At 43.1% G+C, this 21,448-nt stretch overlaps 1 protein-coding gene across 1 annotated transcript in view; it reads left to right on the plus strand.

The window, feature by feature from the left end:
• Positions 1-13,320: 13,320 nt before the first annotated feature.
• The window catches only part of TJP2 (tight junction protein 2), a 134,610-nt gene continuing 126,482 nt past the window's right edge, over positions 13,321-21,448 (plus strand). The window contains exon 1 of the mRNA XM_065878433.1: positions 13,321-13,755. The gene's annotated coding sequence lies outside the window, so the exon portion shown is untranslated. The remainder of the gene's footprint in view (positions 13,756-21,448) is intronic.

A 21,448-nucleotide genomic window follows, 5' to 3' on the forward strand; every position in this document is an offset into this window, starting at 1 on the left:
AAACCACACCTCCAGAGCACAAAGAAGGGACTCGGGAGTCACTTTTCTCCTGGAAGTAATGCATTTAGCAGAGATGTCAACCCAGATCCATGAAGAGACAGACCATTCAGTGCTAAGCACAAGCTCTTTAATCATGAAGAGGATCTTCGTATTTTTCCTGGGATCCTGCATCAAAGAGCATATGGTGGTTGTGAACACAATTTATGAGGCTGTGAAGTTTACCGAGTTTCCCTTTTGAGTTATAGAACTTTCTTCCATCAGATATGATTGAGGAGTCATGAGTTTCCTATGGAATGTCCTTTAGCTTGTTGGTACAAGTTTCCCCTGTGCAGGAGCAATTATTCATACATTATTGAGTACATGCCATTTTTCTAGGCACAGAGGAAAACAGGGACATGCCTATGTCTCCTCTACTTGGTCACCAGAAATACCTCTAGACCTTAATCTGTTCAGCTAACCTAATAACTTGTCATTCATGAAACCTTCATATGTTTTGCATTCTGCATCCGATTCTTCCTGTTCAGTGAAAGATCCAAATCATGATTTCTGACTTAGGTGGATATTTGAAAGATTAACTTGCTGTGCCAATATCATACGGGAGTCACAACACCAAGCCTTGTGCCACAGTCACATAAAGAAAATTAAGGGATACACAAAAGAAATTGAACATGTTGGCTTCCTTTGAGTTGCCCTTCAAATTTGCTTTCTTTGGAAACTTGCATAGAAACTTAAATATGTTTGCCCAAGGTGGGTGCTTGTTTTCTTACTGATATGAAAAGCAGTAAGAGGAAATGGAGTTGTTTTGCCTGTAAGGAGGAGCAATCCTTGTAAACAGAGGCCGAGTCAGTGAAAATTCACAGTGTATGAATCTGGGGGTATGTAGGGACTTCCCTGGTGGTCCAGTGGTTAAGACACCCCCTTCCAATGAAGGGGGTGCAGGTTCGATCCCTGGTCGGGGAGCTAAGATTCCCACCTGTCTTGGGGTCAAGAAACCAAAACAGAAGCAACATTGTAACAAATTCAATAAAGATTTTTTAAATGGTCCACATCAAAAAAAAAAAAAAAAAGAATTTGGGGGTGTGTATAATGAGTTTGCAAAATTTTCTACAGGGCTGATACAGCGTGCAATAGTTAGGGTTACATATATTGTGTGTTTGGGCAGGGAAAGCAGAGACTCTACAGTTTATAAAGAAGCTGCAAGTACAACGTGATGTGTTGAATAACCCATCACTAACTACATATCTCCCTGGGGTTTAATTTTACAAGTTCATAATCCTTTATCTGAAACTCTTGGGCCATGTGTTTTGGAATTCAAAATTTTTTTTCAGAAATGTGGTGCATATACTACATAGCATTACGTGATACTTCCAGCAGAGTCTGGAATTATTTAAACCCATCGATATATTCCCAGTGAAATGTATAATTATTTGTACTAGGTAGAATAAATAAGGATCATAAACAGACTTACATCAACAGTTCAGGTCAGATTCTGCTGCCAAATTAGTTTGAGTACCAAACCTTTGGTTTCAGAGGCAAAACTCTGAAATTTCAGAATTGTGGCTGAGGGATTGTAGATTTATATACCCTTTCTCTGTGTAATTCTGAAAAGCAAGCAATTGCTTCAACCAATCTTATGAGTAGCTAGGATGCTATGAATCAACAATCTGGGTCTGGGCAGGAAGGAATTACTCAACACCACATCCTTCTACACACTGCGGATGTGTCTGTAACAGGAGGTCTTTTGTTGGGGGGTATTTGGTATATATCAGTGGGACCTGAAAACACACAAGTAAGAACTAATAGACTTATGCAGGGCGCTTTTTTCTGGCTCACCAGAAAGCAGAAACCCAATGAATCATATCCCGCTAGGCAGGTGCAGGCAACAGACAACTGATACCTCCCAAGTGTATTTGAAAGGATCTTATTACCTAAGATCCTAAGGGGGTTGTTGCCTTGTTGCCTTGGCAACCATAGGTAAGGATAATGAAGTCAGCTCATTTTAGTCACTCTTCAGTTCTCAATACACTTTCTCGCAGACATGGCTGCCTAACGGTTGCCAGACCTGCACTCAGGACATATTTCTTCTCCTGGAAGGTTCACGTGGCACCTGTGGCTGCTCTATCCCTGGGCGTGCTCGTGGACCATGCTCTCCAAACAGGCCACACGCTGGACAGCCTCTGGTTTCTGTCTCCTGGGTTTCAGATTAGCTAGCCCAACGCAAAGCAACCTGGACAATGTGGGTCGTAGGATGGCTTGGGAGCCAGGTGAGTAGCTTTTCATTTTTTCCTCACTGTGGGTATTTCCTAGTGAAGGAACATATAGAACTTTCTTGACAGGAGCCTTTACTCATATCAAGTCAAGAAATTAATATTTTACTTTTGACTTATTATTCAATAAGGAAAGCATACCTTGATGAGGAGACTAATTTTTCAACTCAACACATTATTTTTTATTTTTGGCTGCATTGGGTCTTCGTTGTTGCATGTGGGCTTTCCCTAGTTGCGGCGAATGGGGGCTCCTCTTAATTGCGGTGCGCGGGCTTCTCATTGCGGTGGCTTCTCTTGTTGCGGAGCATGGGCTCTAGGCATGTGGGCTTCAGCAGTTGTGACTCGCGGGCTCTAGAGCGCAGGCTTAGTAGTTATGGTGCACGGGCTTAGTTGCTTCACAGCATGTGGGATCTTCCCGGACCAGAGATTGAACCCGTGTCACCTGCATTGGCAGGCGGATTCTTAACCACTGCACCACCAGGGAAGTCCTTATAAATATGTTGAGCACATTTTATGTGTCACTGTGCCAGGTGTAAGCAGTATCTGCAAAAAGTTGAGAGGCTAGAGTAAGTGTGTATGGGTATGTGTGACTGTGGAACTAGGAATAGCCTTAGGAGCTATGTTTGGCTTATGTAAGCACAAAAGCTTACAGGAAAGCTCATAGGCAGACTCAGCTGGTGCAGGCTTTTGCCTACCCTATACACTAGATGTCTGAAGGTGGAGGAACGGTCTTGGACCCATGAAGATCAAAACCACAGGCAGAGGGCTTCCCTGCTGGCACAGTGGTTGAGAATCTGCCTGCCAATGCAGCGGACATGGGTTCGAGTCCTGGTCCAGGAAGATCCCACATGCCACAGAGCAACTAAGCCCATGCGCCACAACTACTGAGCTTGTGCTCTAGAGCTCGCATGCCACAACTACTGAAACCCGCGCACCTAGAGCCCGTGCTCCGCAACAAGAGAAGCCACCGCAATGAGAAACCTGCGCACTGCAATGAAGAGTAGCCCCACTCCCCGCAGCTAGAGAAAGACCGCGCACAGCAACGAAGACCCAACGCAGCCAATAATAAATAAGTAAATAAATAAATAAATTTATTTTTAAAAAAAAAACAGGCAAAGATGGCAGAGCAGAAAGAATGGAAAAACCTTGTCCCCTGTGTTGTTGTTGGGTTTTTCTTGTCCCCTGCTTTAATCTTAGAATTGCTTTACAAAAACAAACAAACAAAAAAAACCCGAACTGTTTACCTCCAGATATTTCATGATGTGAAACAAAATAAAGGCCTATCTTGTTTGGCCACTATGGTTGAGATTCTGTTATCTATAGCCAGTTATAATCCTGATACAATGGTCTTCTAGAGTTTTTCCTCTGTGTATGTAGATACATAAATTCTAACACTAACAACAATCTATGAAGCAGGTAATATTAGCCTTATTTTTAAAAGGGAAAACAGGTTCAGGTAAATCCAGGGAGCTTACCTCAGTCACTCAACTGGAAAGTTACCACACTGGGATGTATGCCCAGGTCTGGGGGACTCCAATACCCAATGTTCTTTCTCCTGTACCGTGTGCCTCTCTCTAGAGTTCCTGGACTGGCAGAGGAAGACACCCCTCCAAGTCTCTCTTTTTTTTTTTTTTTGCGGTACGCGGGCCTCTCACTGTTGTGGCCTCTCCCGTTGCGGAGCATAGGCTCCGGACGCGCAGGCTCAGCGGCCATGGCTCACGGGCCCAGCCGCTCCGCGGGCATGTGGGATCTTCCCGGACCGGGGCACGAACCCGCATCCCCTGCATCGGCAGGCGGACTCTCAACCACTGCGCCACCAGGGAAGCCCCAAGACTCTTTTTAAAGTACACATTGTAACAAGACTTGAAGCAACAGATTAACAAGCACTTGTTAAAAAGAAAAATGAGTTAGCTCAGATCCCATTGCTCTTCCTGACACTTTTCCTTTTTGCACAATTGTTTTCAATCCCTGTTCATCTGCATGTAGAGCTGCAGCTATTCTATCCACACTACTTATTATTCTGGGGTTTTTTCGGCTAACAAAAGTAGCTCTTGATGTTTCTATATAACTCACAATATTTAAAATTAAAAAATACTCAATACAGTCTGTAAAATGATGAAGAGGGGGAAAATCATCTGTGCCATTACTATCTCCCAAAACACCACGAAGTTTGTATTTTATTTTGTTTCTGTCCTTTTGCCTATGCATTTCATTTTTGCGTTGGGGTACTCCTAGTATGTGAATTTTGTAGACAGTCATTTACACTGAATATTATATTGTAAGTGTTATCCACAAGCTCCATGAGGACAACACTTTCTCCATTTTTTTGTTCATCATTGTATCACTTGTGCTTAGCACAGTATAGTAAAGCTGGCTCAATAAATATTTGTTGGCTAGATAAATATTGCCACATACCCTTCATACTTAATATACACATACCCACATAGTGTTCCTTTTAGTGGATAGCCCTTAATTTACGCTACTTTCCCATAATTATTGGATATTTCTGTTGTTTTCATTTTTTGCTCTTATGAATATGTTGATGAAAAGTTTTGTGCATATAGTTTTCCCTGCATTTGTACTATTGGCTTAAGATAGGGGTCCCAGTGTAAAATCACAGGGTCAATGATTTTTTTACAAATCTTTATGCGTTTTCTGAAAATACTTTTTAAAACAGCTGGAGCGGTTTACAAAGGTAATAGCAATGCAGCAGGGTCAACACACCCTCACCTGCCCCGGGGTTTTTGTTGTGTTTTTTTTTTTCTCAGTACCTAGGCCTCTCACTGTTGTGGCCTCTCCCGTTGCGGAGCACAGGCTCCGCGGAGCACAGGCTCCGGACGCGCAGGCTCAGCGGCCATGGCTCACGGGCCCAGCCCCTCCGCGGCATGTGGGATCTTCCCGGACCGGGGCACGAACCCGTGTCCCCTGCATCGTCAGGCGGACTCTCAACCACTGCGCCACCAGGGAAGACCTGTTGTGTTTTTAAATTGTGGCTATTGACTTAAGCAGAAGAATCCCTCAATCAATTAACACGCTTATATAACATCAGTTTAGGGTCACAGGCATTCTATGCCAAATAAATACTCATTAAAATGTGAGCCCATAATTTTGGTCATGTCCCTAACACCCCTACTATTACCCGATGCATAATAAGCACAGGTGCAATTCAACTGTATCTCAGCCTCTAACTTCTATGATTGATCTATACATGTAAATACCAGTTGTAATTATTACAAAACTATTAGTTTATTGTTTAAAGCTTTTTGAGCATCATGAGAAAAATGATTTTTACACAAAACACTATAAATAACCACATCCTTGTTTTTCTACTAAGTTGTTCAATGAATTTATCCATATCTATATATATTTCTATCTCCCTGGAAATTCCAGCACCAGGGAAAGTATGCTTTTCATGCATATTTAAAATTAATATTCACCAGAAGCTTAACTAAAACTAGAGAAAGGACAAAGTACTATATTTTGTACTAAAACAAGTACTAAAGCAAGACAAAGTACTATATTTTTATGAGCTGTTTGTCAAAGTCCAAATAATTAACATTGTTGAATGTCATAAGGCAGGCAGTGTGCCACTTACTTGAACTGATATTTTCTTAGAAAAACTTCCAAAGCTTTGGCCATAGGAACTATGAATCTAGAGGTACCTCCTGGCTCTAAACAGAGAATCGTAAATTGGATGACTTAAGATGTCATGCCAAAGTAGAGCGACTACAGAGGGTGTTAAAGGAGATCAAAGTAATCTTCAACCCAGTGATTGCTGAGCATGGCTCTTGACTTGCTTCTCAACACTGTGACCGGCAGCCACACATGGGGTGTTTACCTGCCCCATTCCTGCCTTTGCCCAGGGAGAAGGTGGGGCTGCTGCCTGCTGTGGCCCCATGGAGGAGGGCCTTGGCCCAGGAGCAGCCCTGCTCTCAGGTGTGTCTGGGGATGAGGCCAGGGTAAGGACTGTTGAAAGAGCACTTAGCAGTCCTTTGACCCATGCAGTCATGGCCTGTTTCTCGGAGCTGCAGCCGGCCTCATTCAATCTTCAGAGAGCACTAGAGCCCCATGACCATGATCTCCCACCAAGTCCCCCTCAAGACAGCTGTGCTCCATCCCCCTAGGATCACGACAAGTGTCAGTCGGAAGATGGCTGGCAGGTTTTCTAGTCCACCCCATGCATTCATTTTACTTTTGCTTTTAATTAAATTCAAAACAGTACTCCAAAAATGCAGGTCTGTCTTCACCACCATTCACTTCTCCCCCTAAATCACAGCTTCTCCCACTCACTTTTCCAGTTAACCACATTTGCCAAGATGCAGAGCATCCTTCCAGCCCTTTTTCTACTCATTTGCATATAGATGTGCATGTATTTATTGCATAAGCAGGTTCATACCATATGTATTGTTCTGCGGCTTGCCCTTTTTTTTTTTTAGCAAGCGTGTCTTGAAGAACTTTGCATATTGGCTCATATAGATTAGCTCACTGCTTTTTTTTTTTTTTTTTTTTTGCGGTACGCGGGCCTCTCACTGCTGCGGCCTCTCCCGCTGCAGAGCACGGGCTCCGGACGTGCAGGCTCAGTGGCCATGGCTCACGGGCCCAGCCTCTCCGCGACATGTGGGATCCTCCCAGACCGGGCCACGAACCCGTGTCCCCTGCATCGGCAGGCGGACTCTCAACCACTGCGCCACCAGGGAAGCCCCTAGCTCACTGCTTTTAACTGATGGAGAGCGCTCCTCAGTCGGTCAGCAGAAACAGCTTAAAAAGTTGTGACCCCCAAATCAGACAAAGCCAAGAAAGACATCAGAATTCAATTCAATCCCCCTCCCTCAATTTTTATACAGGAAAAAAATCAAACATACAAAATAGTGGAAAGACTAGTATAGGAAACACACACATACGCTCCACTAGATTCAACAACTGTTACCACTTTCATTGGCTGTCATTTTAATATCTGCTAGAGCTGTTTGGTTCTAAGTTGAGAGGTATATGGAAAGAAGCAGGATTCATTAAGTCCCAAGGTCTTAAGAATTAGGAAGAAAAGACATTTACAAATTGTAAGAGCCAAAGAAATATAAAACCTTCTCAGGTACGTGGAAGGTGCACATTTCTATGAGTAGAAGAATTAGTAACCTAGGGATGTGGGCTAGAAGGCTACCCCTTCTTGAAATTCTGGAGTGACTGGCATAAGTATAAATGATGTTTAGTGAGTTCCACCCAGCTGCATTTTTCTGGTAGCTATGCATCTCTGACATACTTAGGCAAAGTATGGGATGATATATGTATTTATCCCCAAAGACAGGGGATGATATATGTATTTACTTGATGAGTGAAAAGAAGAATCACTCTTTTTGCCTGCAAATTCTGATGGTCTGAAATGGTCTGAAATCTTTTCCTTAAAGTTCACTAAGAAAGTAATCATCTGCCTAGAGGGTGGGCATCCTTTGATGCAAAGGAAAACTTAAAATCAAATATAGAAATGGAACATTATACAGGAATAAAATTGGATGAAATATAGCTATACTCAAGAAGCTGAATAAATCTTAGAAACATAACTTGCAGTGAAAAACAGCTGGTTGCAGAAGACTACATACAGTGTGATTCTATTCTTATAAAGCTCAAAAACTAGCAAATCCAAACAATATATTGTTTAGGAAGATGTACATGTCTTGGTAAAAAAAATTTTTTTTCATGAATGCATAAATTATGATAGTGATTACCTTGAAATGGATGGGGGGGTGAGTAGGATTTGCAAGCATGTGGCACAATCAAAAACACTGGTAATGTTCTATCTTTTTAAAAAAATTTTTTTGGCTGCATTGGGTCTTCGTTGCCATGCATGGGCTTTCTCTAGTTGCATAGAGCGGGAGCTACTCTTTGTTGCAGTGTGTGGGCTTCTCATTGTGGTGGCTTCTCTTATGGCGGAGCATGGGCTCTAGTGCATGGGTTTCAGTAGTTGCGGCACGTGGGTTCAGTAGTTGTGGCTCATGGGCCCTACAGTACAGGCTCAGTAGTTGTGGCTCACGGGCTTAGTTGCTCCGTGGCATGAGGGATCTTCCCAGACCAGGGCTTGAATCCGTGTCCCCTGCATTGGCAAGCAGATTCTTAACCACTGCGCCACCAGGGAAGTCCAGGTAATGTTCTATTGATTAACAGTGTGGTGGATTCCTACATTCATTTTATTATATGCTCCCAAGCTTACATAGATGGTACTTATATTATTTTGTATGTATCAAATATAACATAATAAAATTTTGTAGATGAAAATAAAAGCTAGACTTACAAGATAGAATAATAAAAATGTGTAAAATTAAAGCCTAAAGAAGAATTAGTGCTTGGGATCTGTAACTTTAATTAACTGGATACTCATTTTGGAACCAAAGCAAACCTCTGAATAGTTCATACAAAAAACTACCCTGAAAGGTACCAAAATACATTTACCACATCATCCAAATGTACCATTGTTTATCTAGCCATTCTTTTAGTGGCATTTAATTTTAATTTTTTGCTATTCTAACACAGAGGAATAAGCATTCTTAAATATATTTCTTTCAATATGTGTGTAAATATTTGTGGGGTATCTAGGTATCTAGATACCTAGATACCTAGAAATGGAGCTGCCAGGTCAAAGAGTGAAAGACTGAAGTTTAGACTCAAGGAAATTAAATATAAATCTGTGGCCTGGGTGGTGGGGCATTGCAGAGGGAATTGGAGGAAGATGGCCAAAAGGTAAACTTCCAGTTATATTATTATAAGATATTATAAGATAAATATTATAGCATAAATAAATACTAGGGATGTAATGTACAACATGCTAACTATAGCTACCACTGCTGTATGATATACAGAAAAGTTAAAAGGGTAAATCCTAAGAGTTCTCATCACAAGGAGAACACTTTTTTTCCCTTTTTATTGTATCAATATTCACGATGGATATCAATATCTATGATGATGGATTTTAGCTGAACCTATTATGGTAATCATTTCCCAATATGTGTAAATGAAACCATCATGCTCTATGCCTTAAACTTATACAGTCATGTATGATGATTATTCCTCAATAAAACTGGAAAAAATGCAAAACTCAGGATCATACAGGCAGCAAGTAGCAAAGTCAAAACAAGAAACAAAGCTCTTTCTGGGGCTCGATAATGCACCTATTGCCCATAAAGAAAACACCTATCTCACCAAGGCAAGTGCCCCACTTTAGACTGTGATTTGACCCTTTCCCCATCCTGTCTGTCCAGTCTGCAGGTGAAGCACAGTATTGATTTCAGAACCTCAGGACACAGAATACAAGAGCTCCCTGTCACGAGAGGCAGCAGAATAGGGCTTTGTCTCCCGGGAAGGCAAGACGGTTTCTATGGGACCGACTTGGTGTCAGTGGTGGGAAGGGAACCTCTGCTGAGTTCTGAGTCAGAACCCAGAGTTCTTGTCCCATTTTTCAGAGTACTGTCCCTACGGTCCATGGGAGTGTCTTTTTTTATTTCTAAGAGCAGATTTTGCAATGTTTAGTCTTCAGAGTGGAAATATTTATTACTGGATATGCTGTTTTGCTGAGTACAGGAAAGCACAAAGGCATACATAAAGCCTATAACCAGAACGAAAAGAGTGGGTGGGAAAGACAAAGAGAATGTCAGTTACCAGCTGGGCCAGCCAGAGTCCCTTTCTTCCCACCTGAACACATTCAAAGAAAATCCAGAATCCAAGTCTTCTCTGAAATGTTCATTTCATTTCAGATACAGAAAGAAATTAAACAGGTGTTTTATTTTGTGTATGTCTGTATATGTGTGTGTGTGTGTGTGTGTGTGTGTGTATGGCACCCAAACACATGTAGTAGCAACACCAACTCCATACAGTAGATTAAATCAGTGGCATGTGATTAAAGTATTTTAAAAATTTCCCTAAAATTTTACTAACTTAGGGACTATCAAGTTTCCCCAAATATCTCACCATTTTGAATCAGGCCCCAAACAAGAAATACATGGTGTATTTTATTGGTATCACTTAAGTCTTTTAATCTATATGTTTCTTACCTCATCATTTTTAATGCCTTGCTACTTTTTGAGGAAACTGGGTCATTTGTCTTTTCGAGTTTCTCACATTCTGGATTTTGTTGATCATGCCCCCAGTAGCGTTAACACATTCCTCTATTCCAGTAGTTCCTCTAAACTGGTAGTTGGATCTAGAGCTTGATCAGATTCAGGTTTGCTCTTTTTTGGCAAGAATGTGTCATTTGCAGTGTTGCATATTTCTATCATATTGCACATAATGTCTGGTGATCTTTTCTATGAGATTAGTGGCCACTGATGACCATTGCCTTGATCCATTATTTTATAGGGTTTTGGAAAATACTGATATTCTTATTTATTTGCTAGAATAATTTCCTCATCAACTATTTAGTTACCCTGAGATACAGGTTGTACAGGTCTTAGCTTGGGTTTCCCAGGAAGCAGAGTTCTTGAGACATGGGCTTTATTGGAAGCATGGTCCTAAGGAAAGAAGTGAGGGGTGGGGAAGCCGAGAGAGCCAATTCAAGCCCGGTAGGCTGCGGCTTCAAGCACCTGATTGGTTGATTCTTTGTGACTTGATTTCTGAGAAGTGTTATAGACTGAGTTTCAGGACACTTCGTCCTGGGAGAAAAGGAAGGAATATTTATTTATCAGCTTCTATCCCCCACCGGTCTTAGGTTAGACCACGAAACATTAACTCACGCACCCTTCAGGGTGGTGTATGTATAGGCACCTAGATAGTTTCCATGGATCCCTACACTGGCATTAACAGGGAAATGCTGGGGTAGAAGGTAGGAGATGAGGTTATTTGGGTTGTTCCTGTATGAAGGTGCAAAGAGCCCACGTAGAACTTACTGTTGCAGCAGTGGCTGCAATAAGAGACAGGTGAGGCAAAGAAGATCTGAAGTGGTACATATGAAGTGTTAGATACAGTCCAGAAGAGGCAGGTAAAACGTGTAATTCTCTCTTGCAATTTACCAGCTTTCAAAATAATGAATTAGTTCTACTGCATCTGCAAAGGTAACCAATCAGGGTTTTTTACCCCATTTTTAAGTATCCCTGTGAATCATGGAGATATACATATTTGATATGTCTCAATTCATTGCAGTTATTTTCCTTACTGATGCTCAAATTTATCCCACTTTAGCCAGTGGGTGCTTCTACAGGTTGGCTTCCGCTTCCATTTCATGTGAACCTATTAGTTTTTGATAGCTTCCTTGCTTTCTGAATTGACAAGATGCTCCAGTCTTATTTTGGGTACTTCTTACATTTAAACTAAAATAAATCACTTCTCCAAGTAGGTCTAGTTCCTTTTAGGGGAAAATGCTATTTAGAGACTACAATCTGGGATCTAAGAGTGCTTACTCCTACTAGGTTGGTCACTGTTTCGTGGACATTTTGAGTAAAAGACCTTGGAAAAACATTTTTTAAGTATATCATGAGTTCTAAATGATAATTTCAATTCAAATTTAATATCGCTTAACCTGATTTTGTATTTATCTCTTTTATTCTGAAAAACATTGATTCTTAAAAACACTAACATAAATTACTAATAACATTGTGATTACTGAAAAGCTGTTTCTGTTTTGTTTTTTAACATTCTCTTCATCCTTAGGGTATATTCCTAACGGATGTAGAGTCAAATCATTGTGTTTTAAAGTCACCTCACATAATTTCCCTTTACGTGGTTAAGCCAACAACTTGATACTACATTCATTAGTTGCATTTTGCTTTTTAAATTTTTGATTTAATTTTTCATAATTATGTAAAATTGACATCATTCCAAAGTCAAAACTACAAAATCAGATATAGTCAGAGAAGTCTAGCCTCTATTCTTGTACCTTCCATCTTGTTTCATCTCTCCCAAATAAGTAACCATTTAATAATTTATCTTTCCATTTAAAAAAATACATAAGCAAATGTATCTATGTGTTCCTGCTTTCTTAGATAAACAGTAAGACACTATTTACACCTTTATTCATCTTGCCAGCACTATGTTTCTGACTACTGCTCATCTTTTTAAAAACTGTACTGTCCTCTAGGCTTAATCTACTCACTTCTTGGAATAACTTGTTGATATGTACTCCCCCCCCCCAAAGTCTAAACTAAATGAACTTTAGTTTTACTTATTCAATTACTTCTGGCAAACGTTTGTGTCAGGGAAGAGGGAAGGGGGGCTTGGCAATCATAAGCAAAGCTGTCTTGAATGAATGAGAGTATGATCTTGCCAGGATTTTTTTTTGGTAGTAAAATACACAACATAAAATTGACCATTCAAACCATTTTTAAGCACACAATTCAGGAGCATTAAGTACATTCACATAGTTGTGCAACCAACACCACCATCCATCTCTACAACTTTTTCATCATCCCAAGTGGAAACTCTGCACCCATTAAACAATAAGTCCCCATAACCTTCCCAGGATTTTTAACAAGACTAAATGGAAGAGGCACCTGCTTGCCAGTTGCACGCTTGGGTACTAGGAGGATTCTGCCCTCCCAGCGGAGCAGAGATTCCCGTGGTGACTAAGCCAGCCCTCGGGTTAACGCTCCCGCCTTCACCTATTGTCCCAGCGGGAGGAACCGGTATTTCCGGATTGGGGCCTCAGACCCTGTGATCCGGCTAAGGGCGAGGTTGGTGGAGGAGGGGAACGGAAGCTGATCTTATAAGTTAACTTTCCACCAAAATAATTAACTTGCCTTCCCATCCCACCCTCCCCACCCCCCCCCCCCGCCAATACCACCAAACACCCACAATGGTCCACAACGATCCTCCCGTAGTTTTTGAAAGGGGAACGACGCTCACCCCTTCCTTGCTCACACCCCTGGAAGGGATCGAAAAGCCGACCAGGTCACGAAGAAAGAAGGCAGCACAGCGAATTCCGCTTGCCCTTCGGGGGACAGAAAGCTCAGCGGCAGTTTTGCAGAGAAGAGGCAGGGGAGTGGGCGCGCGGGCTGGAGTGACCAAGTGGTCCCTGCGGCCGCAGCCCCTACCCCAACGCTGGGTGGCGTGTGTGAGCCACCCTCTGTCCTTCCCAGTACCCCAAAGTAGCACTGCAATAAACTACATTTCTCCTCCGGCTCGCGCGCTAGGCACCCTCGGGGGCTCGAAGTAAGCAGGTGACAGCCGCTGCCCACCCTCGTCTCCTCCAGGCCGCCGCTCTCTGGCTCACCGCCGCCCCGATCCCCCTGCCCCCACCCTGGATTTTTTTTTTTCTTTCTCCCAAACCTCCAAACAGGAAATAGCTTGAGTCACAATAAGACACAGGAGCAGCGGCCGAGGGCACTCGCGCCCGCCCATTCGCTGGGCCGCCTCCAGCACTCCGGCTCCGCGAGGCGCCGCCGGCGACGCGCGCGGGGAGCGCAGTGAACACCGGCCCAGCAGCCGGCGCCGCGTCGGAGGCTCCCAGGCGCCCGTCAGAGCCGCCTTCGCCCTGCCCCCGACTCCGCCGACTGCGGCCGCCACCCGCCTCCAGGCGAGTACCCTCCTCCCGGTCCTTCGCTGGCCACTGAGCGCCCGCAGGCGTCCCGGCGCTGCCCTCCGCGAGGCCGGAGAAAAGCCTCCACGCTCCGGCAGCCTCCACGCTCCGGCAGCGCCCGGCATATCTCCCTCCGGTCCCGACTCTGGCGGGGGAGGGCTTTGCGGGCTGCGGCGGGGCGCTTGCCCCCTGGTCCTTCATGGGGGCGGAGGTGGGGGGCAGCGTGAGTAAATGCTCTGTCACCCCATGCCCCTGTGGATTCGGGCTGGACTTTATTGGGCATTGATTATTTTCCCTTTCTGGGGATGCTTAACTGACTTTTGCCTCCCCATACCCCCCTCCGGGATGACAGTCACGGGGTTTCTCTTGGGGACCATTCTGGAAGTGGGTTTGGGCGCGCAGCTGGGGCAGCTACAGGTGACTGGGAGCCACCTTCTTTTTCCTACCTGGTCTGGAGCCTTCTCCCCCAAGGAATGGGAGCTGTTTCACTTTCTGTTGAGCTTCTCTTGAACCAGATTCAAAGGGCCTCTGAGTTTCTGTCGGCGCAGTAAGCGTTTGCAGTAGCTGGAGGGGGCAGGATCTGGTGGCTTGGATTTACGCGGGCCGAGGGAGGCGCTGGCTAGTTGAGAGCAGGTGGGCGCCACCTGGGCTGCCGGCGGAGTCTCAGCCGCGGAGCCTGGAAAGTGCGCACACCTGAGAACTCCGGAGATGCTTGTCAGCCCACGCAGCCCGGGAGCCGAGATCTGTGCTCCCAGCTCGACAGAGTTTGAGGGAACTTTTTTTTTTTTTTTTTTGCACTTTCTGACCCATTTGTAAGGAAGGGGCCGAGCTTCTCAACATGCTGGGTGTTGTCAGTCTTCAAGGGCTACATTGTGAGGTTCTTCTATAGGGAACTCAGTCAAAACTGAGTTGGACATCTTTATGTTGGATAAAGGCCACTGAATTCCAGGCATTCTTCGAGCTTGAGAAGGGTGTTTTCAAGACTGTTTTGAAGTCGTCTTGAGGGCTTTCTGCGAAACTGCCGCTGTCAATTATCCTTATCAGCTGCGGCTGCTTGCTAGTCCCGGGGTGAGTGGGTTCTCTTAGAAGGCTCCATTCAGTCAGGCCTTCGATCCAAGTTTCTCAGCGCACTTTTACAAACTGTGGTTGGGAGGTAAGTTAAGACCTTAGCCAATTCTTCTGAAACACATGATCAACCCTCCACGTTTCCCGGTGAGGGGACCGTGGTTCTAAAGGGTTAGATTGATAGGGTGACTGTCTTTACGTCAAACGCGCTGGGGCCTTGCGGCTTTGAGTGAGGTTCAAGGTCCAGCAACAGCGGTATCACCTGGGGGCCTGTTAAAAATACAGGACTTCACGCCTGACGAGGCAGGGGAAGCGGGTTCGTGCCCCGGTCCGGGAAGATCCCACATGCCGCGGAGCGGCTGGGCCCGTGAGCCATGGCCGCTGAGCCTGCGCGTCCGGAGCCTGTGCTCCGCAACGGGAGAGGCCACAACAGTGAGAGGCCCGCGTACCGCAAAAAAATAATAATAATAATTTAAAAAAATACAGGACTTCAGACCTACCCAGAACTGCTCAATCAAGGTCCCCAGGGGACCCTTTGCATATTAAGGCTTGAGACTGGCAGAGGGTTACGTTGGGGTGAAGTTTTTTGTCCAGTTTGAAGAAGTGATTTACATTTCCCTACATGTCCATCCAGTCCTACATTTGAACCTTCGTTTTGCCAGACCAGGACAAACACACTACAGCTTTATGGGTCACAGCACCTCCACCCCAGGTGACAGGCTCCTTAAGCCTTTGGGTTTTTTGTTTCTAGGTACTTTGATTCTTTCATCGTTATTATTGTGATAAAATACACACAACATAAAATTTGTCATTTTAACCATTTTTCTTCTTTTTTTTCTTTTTTTCCTGCCCCTCTAGGCGTCTTGTGGGATCTTATTTTCCCCACCAGGGATTGAACCCAGGCCCTCAGTAATAAAAGTGCAGAGTCCTAACCACCATTTTTTTTTTTTTTTTTTGTGGTATGCGCGCTTCTCACTGTTGTGGCCTCTCCCATTGCGGAGCACAGGCTCCAGATGCGCAGGCTCAGCGGCCATGGCTCACGGGCCCAGCCGCTCCGCGGCATGTGGGATCTTCCCAGACCAGGGCAGGAACCCGTGTCCCCTGCATCGGCAGGCGGACTCTCAACCACTGCGCCACCAGGGAAGCCCCCTAACCACCATTTTTAAGAGTACAATTCAGTGGCGTTAAGTACAGTCACAATGTTGTGCAACCATCACCACTATCCTTTTCCAGAACTTTTTCATCGTCCCAAACAGAAACTCTGTACCCATTAAAGAATACCCTATTCCCCGCTCTTCCCAACCCCTGAGCTTCCGGATACTGTTAATGACATTTTCTGTAGGGTACAGAAAAGGTTGAACAGGAATGTAAAGTAAAATTAAAATCATCTTCTCAGAATATGAATAAACGTTTGGAAATTCCTGGGTCACTGGCCTGGTGGACTTGGCATTTTAACTGCAGATTCTTGAAGTGCGTGTGCTTTCTTTTAATGGAGACAACCTGAAACCATGAGGGCTTCCTCTTTGGTCTGGTTGGAAAGGAATGGAACTACCCAGGGCTCAATCTGCACTGATTAACTAGGTGCACATGACTGGTAAGATCTCTGTGCTTCTTTTAACTGGCTTTATTTTAGGGGTCATGTTTACATTGAGTTTAGCATTTTGTTTTTGTTTTTTAATACTGATCCAAACTCATTGTTGAAAGTAGTTGAAAGAAAGCTTAAGAAAAAGTGTTGTTGCTGGCGTATATATAGGAGGGAGAAAGATTTGAAATAATTTTCTAAAAGACCCCAATCTATTTTGTTACTGCTTTAATGTTAAGTGAGTCTAATGGTCCAAGAACATTATTTCTGGTTGTAAAACTGTTTGTATAATTTAGAAAAGCTTTGTTGTTGTTGTTTCAGTTGAAGTATAGTTGATTTACAATGATTAATTTCAGGTGTACAGCAAAGTGATTCACTTACACACATATGTATATCCTTAAGATTCTTTCCCATTATAGGTTATTACAAGACATTGAATACAGTTCACTGTGCCATACAGTAGGTCTTTGTTGTTTATTTATTTTGTAGATAGTAGTGTGTATCTGTTAATCCCAAACTCCTAATTTATAGAAAGCTTTGCAATACTGAAAGTAATCTGCTTGCATCTGCTCAAAATTATCCAGGTTGTGGTTTGAGGACATGCTTTTCAGTGAGAACAGAAATGTGAATTGGCAAGCTAATAAAAATGGTTTCATTCATGATCTAACAAAGGCATTGTTATAGATCAAGAATGTGGTTCAGAATACATAAGTCATCAGAGATATTGGGAAGATTTCATAAGTAGCTGAATAGTGCCAGATCCTTAAAATTCTTCCCAAATTCTTTTTTCTCTAAGACCCTTGACTTTTCTTGTCTTATGACTTTCATCAGAATGAGGCTGTCACCTTGTAGGAAGGAACTTAGAGCTCCCTTTGATTGAAAAGTCCCTTTGAAATGATGAATGAAGATGATTCAGATAGGCAAGATTTGGCAGAAAATTCTCCTTTTTTCACGAGATTCTTGCATTCACAAAATTTCAGAATTTTTTTTTTTTAATTATGCTAAGGCAAAGAGAAAATGTTTCCCCTCCTCCACTGTGTTCTCTTCGAAATAGCAATATAGTTCAGTGTTTTGTTTGGTGAAAAAATGCTATTTTGTAGTCCACACAGGAGAAAACATTCCTAGAAAGTGTTCGGTGAATGGATTTATCAGTAATTCAGTGATGCCTGGAGAATCACTTGGGGAGTTTAGTAAAAATGGAACCTCTCTAACTACGCCAGACCTTCTCTGAGTGAGACTCCGTGCATTGGAATCTGTAGGTTTAATAACACCTTGGGTGATTCCGATATATAATTAGGTTTGGGAGTCACACACACACATGCAAACTGAGATATTGAGAAATTAATCTGAAAGTGCAAGAGAACACAATTTTATATTAAACATGAAATAAAATTAATGATGAATTCTTCCTTAAAATTAGGTAGTCATTGTTTCAGTTTGGCAAATCGGATAAACACTTTTTGATGTTGGTCTTCATTCTTGAGATCTGAGGTTCAGAATCCTGAATGTGCAGAAAAACCCACTGGTCTCCCTAAGGTATCAAGGTATTAGACTATTTGATCCGTCAATGAACTTTTGTCGAGTGCCCGTTTTGAATTGGGCATTTTCATATATATTCTCAATAAATCTTTACAATGACTTTGAGAGAGGTGTTTCTTTTTTTATAATATTACAGATGAGAAGACTGAAGCCAACCTGGGCCTTCCTACTGTAGAATATGGTCTTTTCCATGGTCCTTCCATGTAGAATAATAAATCCCTGCCTACTAACTCCCTTTCACCTCCAAGAAACTATGTATTCATTAATTCTTTTTTTTAAATTAATTAATTAATTTATTTATGGCTGTGTTGGGTCCTCAGTGTTGTGCGCGGGCTTTCTCTAGATACGGTGAGTGGGCTCTGCTCTTCATTGCGGTGCGCTGGCTTCTCATTGTGGCTTCTCTTGTTGCGGAGCCCCGGGCTCTAGGCGCGCAGACTTCAGTAGTTGTGGCACGTGGGCTCAGTAGTTGTGGCTTGCGGGCTCTAGAGTGCAGGCTCAGTAGTTGTGGTACATGGGCTTAATTGCCCCGCAGCATGTGGGAATCTTCCCAGACCAGGGATTGAACCCGTGTCACCTACATTGGCATGCGGATTCTTAACCACTGCGCCACCAGGGAAGCCCTCATTAATTCTTCATTCAAATATTTTGGAACATCAGGTACTAGCTGCTCTAGGCTTTGAAGCAAATAAAAAATGAGCCCAAACTGAAATAAATTCCAAAAGAGCAAAGGAGTCAACAGCAAAGTGTTCTTTCCGTGGTACCACAAGACCTCTGATGAGTGATCAATTAGACTATACGTGGCTTGAATGTAGCATTAGAATAGCTAGTCCAGCTCCCAGAAAAAGCAAGTCATGGGCATTCTCCTTACTGAGTCCGGTCAGCAGTACCGTCTCTGCATATCAACCTGATGGTATTTACGAGGCACCCCAAGATGCTACACAGTGCGGAAGAAAGGGCACAGAATTCAGGTGCAAAAGAACTGATACTTACCCTGACCCGCTGACTGAGCGGGAATAAACCTCATAAACTTGGAGCCACCGTGTTCCTAAATGTAAAATTAGGGAAATAATTATCTCCCCCTAAGATTATAGTAAGGACTCAGAAAGACCTTTTTTATAAAAATGCTTGTAAACTGTAAAATGATAATAAAAATGTCTTACCTTCATTTGGGAGAAATTTATAATGCAAAGGAGACAGAAGAAGCCACATATCTGAGGTACCTCACACATTTTGCTTAACTGAGTTTGTTTGTAATTCTCTTCTAGCTTCTAGGTCATTCTTTAAAAAACAGTTTTATTGAGATGTAATTCACGTGCTACACAATTCACCTATAAAGTGTGGAATTCATTGATTTTGAGTATATTCACAGAGTTGTGCAACCATCACCAGACTCAATTTCAGGACCTTTTTGTTGCCCTAAAAAGAACACCACCCCTTCGTGAAGCCCTTCCACCCCTTAGCTGGCACCTTCTAATGCCCTATTTCCCCCACCTTAAGCAACCACTAATCTACTTTCTGTCTATAGATTTGCCTATTCTGGACATTTGATATAAATGGAATTATACAATATGTGGTCCTATATTTCTGGCTTCTTTCATTTAGCATAATGTTTTCAAGGTTTATCTACATTGCAGCATGTATCAGAGCTTTCTTCTTTTTATTGCCAAATAATGTTCCATTGTGTTTATCACATTTTGTTTATCCATTCATCTGTTGATGGACATTTGGGTTGTTTCTACTTTTTGCCTATTAGGAATAATACTGCTGTGAACATTCATGTTTTTATGTGGGCATATTTTTTCATGTCTTTGGGGTACATACCTACAAGTGAAAAACATATCTAACTCTATATTTAACATTTTCAGGAACTGCCAGACTTTTCCAGAGTAGGTGCACTAGTTTACTATCTCATCAGCAATGTGTGAGAGTTTCAATTTCTACACATCCAAATCAGTCTTTTTTATTTTAGCCATCCTAGTTGGTGGGAAGTAGGGTTTTTTTTGTTGTTTTTTTTTTTTTTGCGTTACGTGGGCCTCTCACCGCTGTGGCCTCCCCCGTTGCGGAGCACAGGCTCCGGACGCACAGGCTCAGCAGCCATGGCTCACGGACCTAGCCGCTCCGCGGCATGTGGGATCTTCCCGGACCGGGGCATGAACCCGTGTCCCCTGCATCGGCAGGCGGACTCTCAACCACTGCGCCACCAGGGAAGCCCGTGAAGTAATTTTAATTCACACTCCTCTGTTGCCTTATGATGTTAAACATTTTTTCAGGAGCTTATTTATTAAGCCATTCTTTCCTGACCTTTTTATAAATCCTCTTCTAGGGGAACACTAGGTAGAGGAAGAGGAAAATCAATTTTGAATAAATTCCCTAGTTTCAATGGTTTAGAAAAATACTAAAAATGTAAATTGAGCCCTTTGCTCTTTTAAAATTTATTTTGGTTTTGGCTCATCTTTTTATTTGCCTTGGGGACTAGTACATGTAGTACCTGATGTTCCAAAGGGTTTGAGTGAAGAATTAATACATAGATTCTTGGAGGTGAAGGGGAGTAAGTAGGCAGGGACTTTTCTTCTATATGCTAATTTAATGCACACCAAAAAATCGTGCACCTCTCAAATGTTGATACACCAAAAAATATGCTTATGCTGATGGTGGACATTTTATTATTTATTTAGGGGACCCTGCACAGGGTCTTAGTTGCGGCACACAGGATCTTCATTGCTTCGTGCGGGATCTTTTAGTTGTGGCATGCGAACACTTAGTTGCGGCATGTGGGACCTAGTTCCCTGACCAGGGATCGAACCCGGGTCCCCTGCATTGGGAACGCAGAGTCTTAGCCACCTGACCACCAGGGAAGTTCCGATGATGGATATTTTAAACACTTGAACGAAAATATCGTTTGATATTTTGTTGGTTAACATCTGTCCATTCTACTTATTAAAATATGTAAGAATATACTTTACAAATCATATTAATAAATTGTTGATATCTTTTATTAGGGTACTCTTTTTTTTATTTTTTTTTTTGCGGTACGCGAGCCTCTCACTGTTGTTGCCTCTCCCGTTGTGGAGCACAGGCTCCGGACGCGCAGGCTCAGCAGCCATGGCTCACGGGCCCAGCCGCTCCGTGGCATGTGGGATCCTCCCAGACCGGGGCACGAACCCATGTCCCCTGCATTGGCAGGCGGACTGTCAACCACTGCGCCACCAGGGAAGCCCTATTAGGGCACTCTTGATTTTATTTTCAAGTACCCCCAACAGGAGGGTAGGCTGATGGACATTTTGATGTGAGTTGGTACATTTTTGTTCTTCCCCAAGCTGCATGGGAGTGTTTTTTCTCTATAGCCGTATGGAGAATCACCTTCATGTTCTACAGTTACAAATCAGTCCTGAATTTTTAAAATACCTATTGGCATTTTTAGAGGCCCACTCTATTGAACTTGGGTTGTGCTGTTTGGCTCTTGTATTACTGGCAACTGTAGGGAGCAGTAAGAGAAACAGGGAA

Source organism: Phocoena phocoena, chromosome 6 (assembly GCF_963924675.1).
Source record: "Phocoena phocoena chromosome 6, mPhoPho1.1, whole genome shotgun sequence".
Taxonomy (NCBI): domain Eukaryota; kingdom Metazoa; phylum Chordata; class Mammalia; order Artiodactyla; family Phocoenidae; genus Phocoena; species Phocoena phocoena.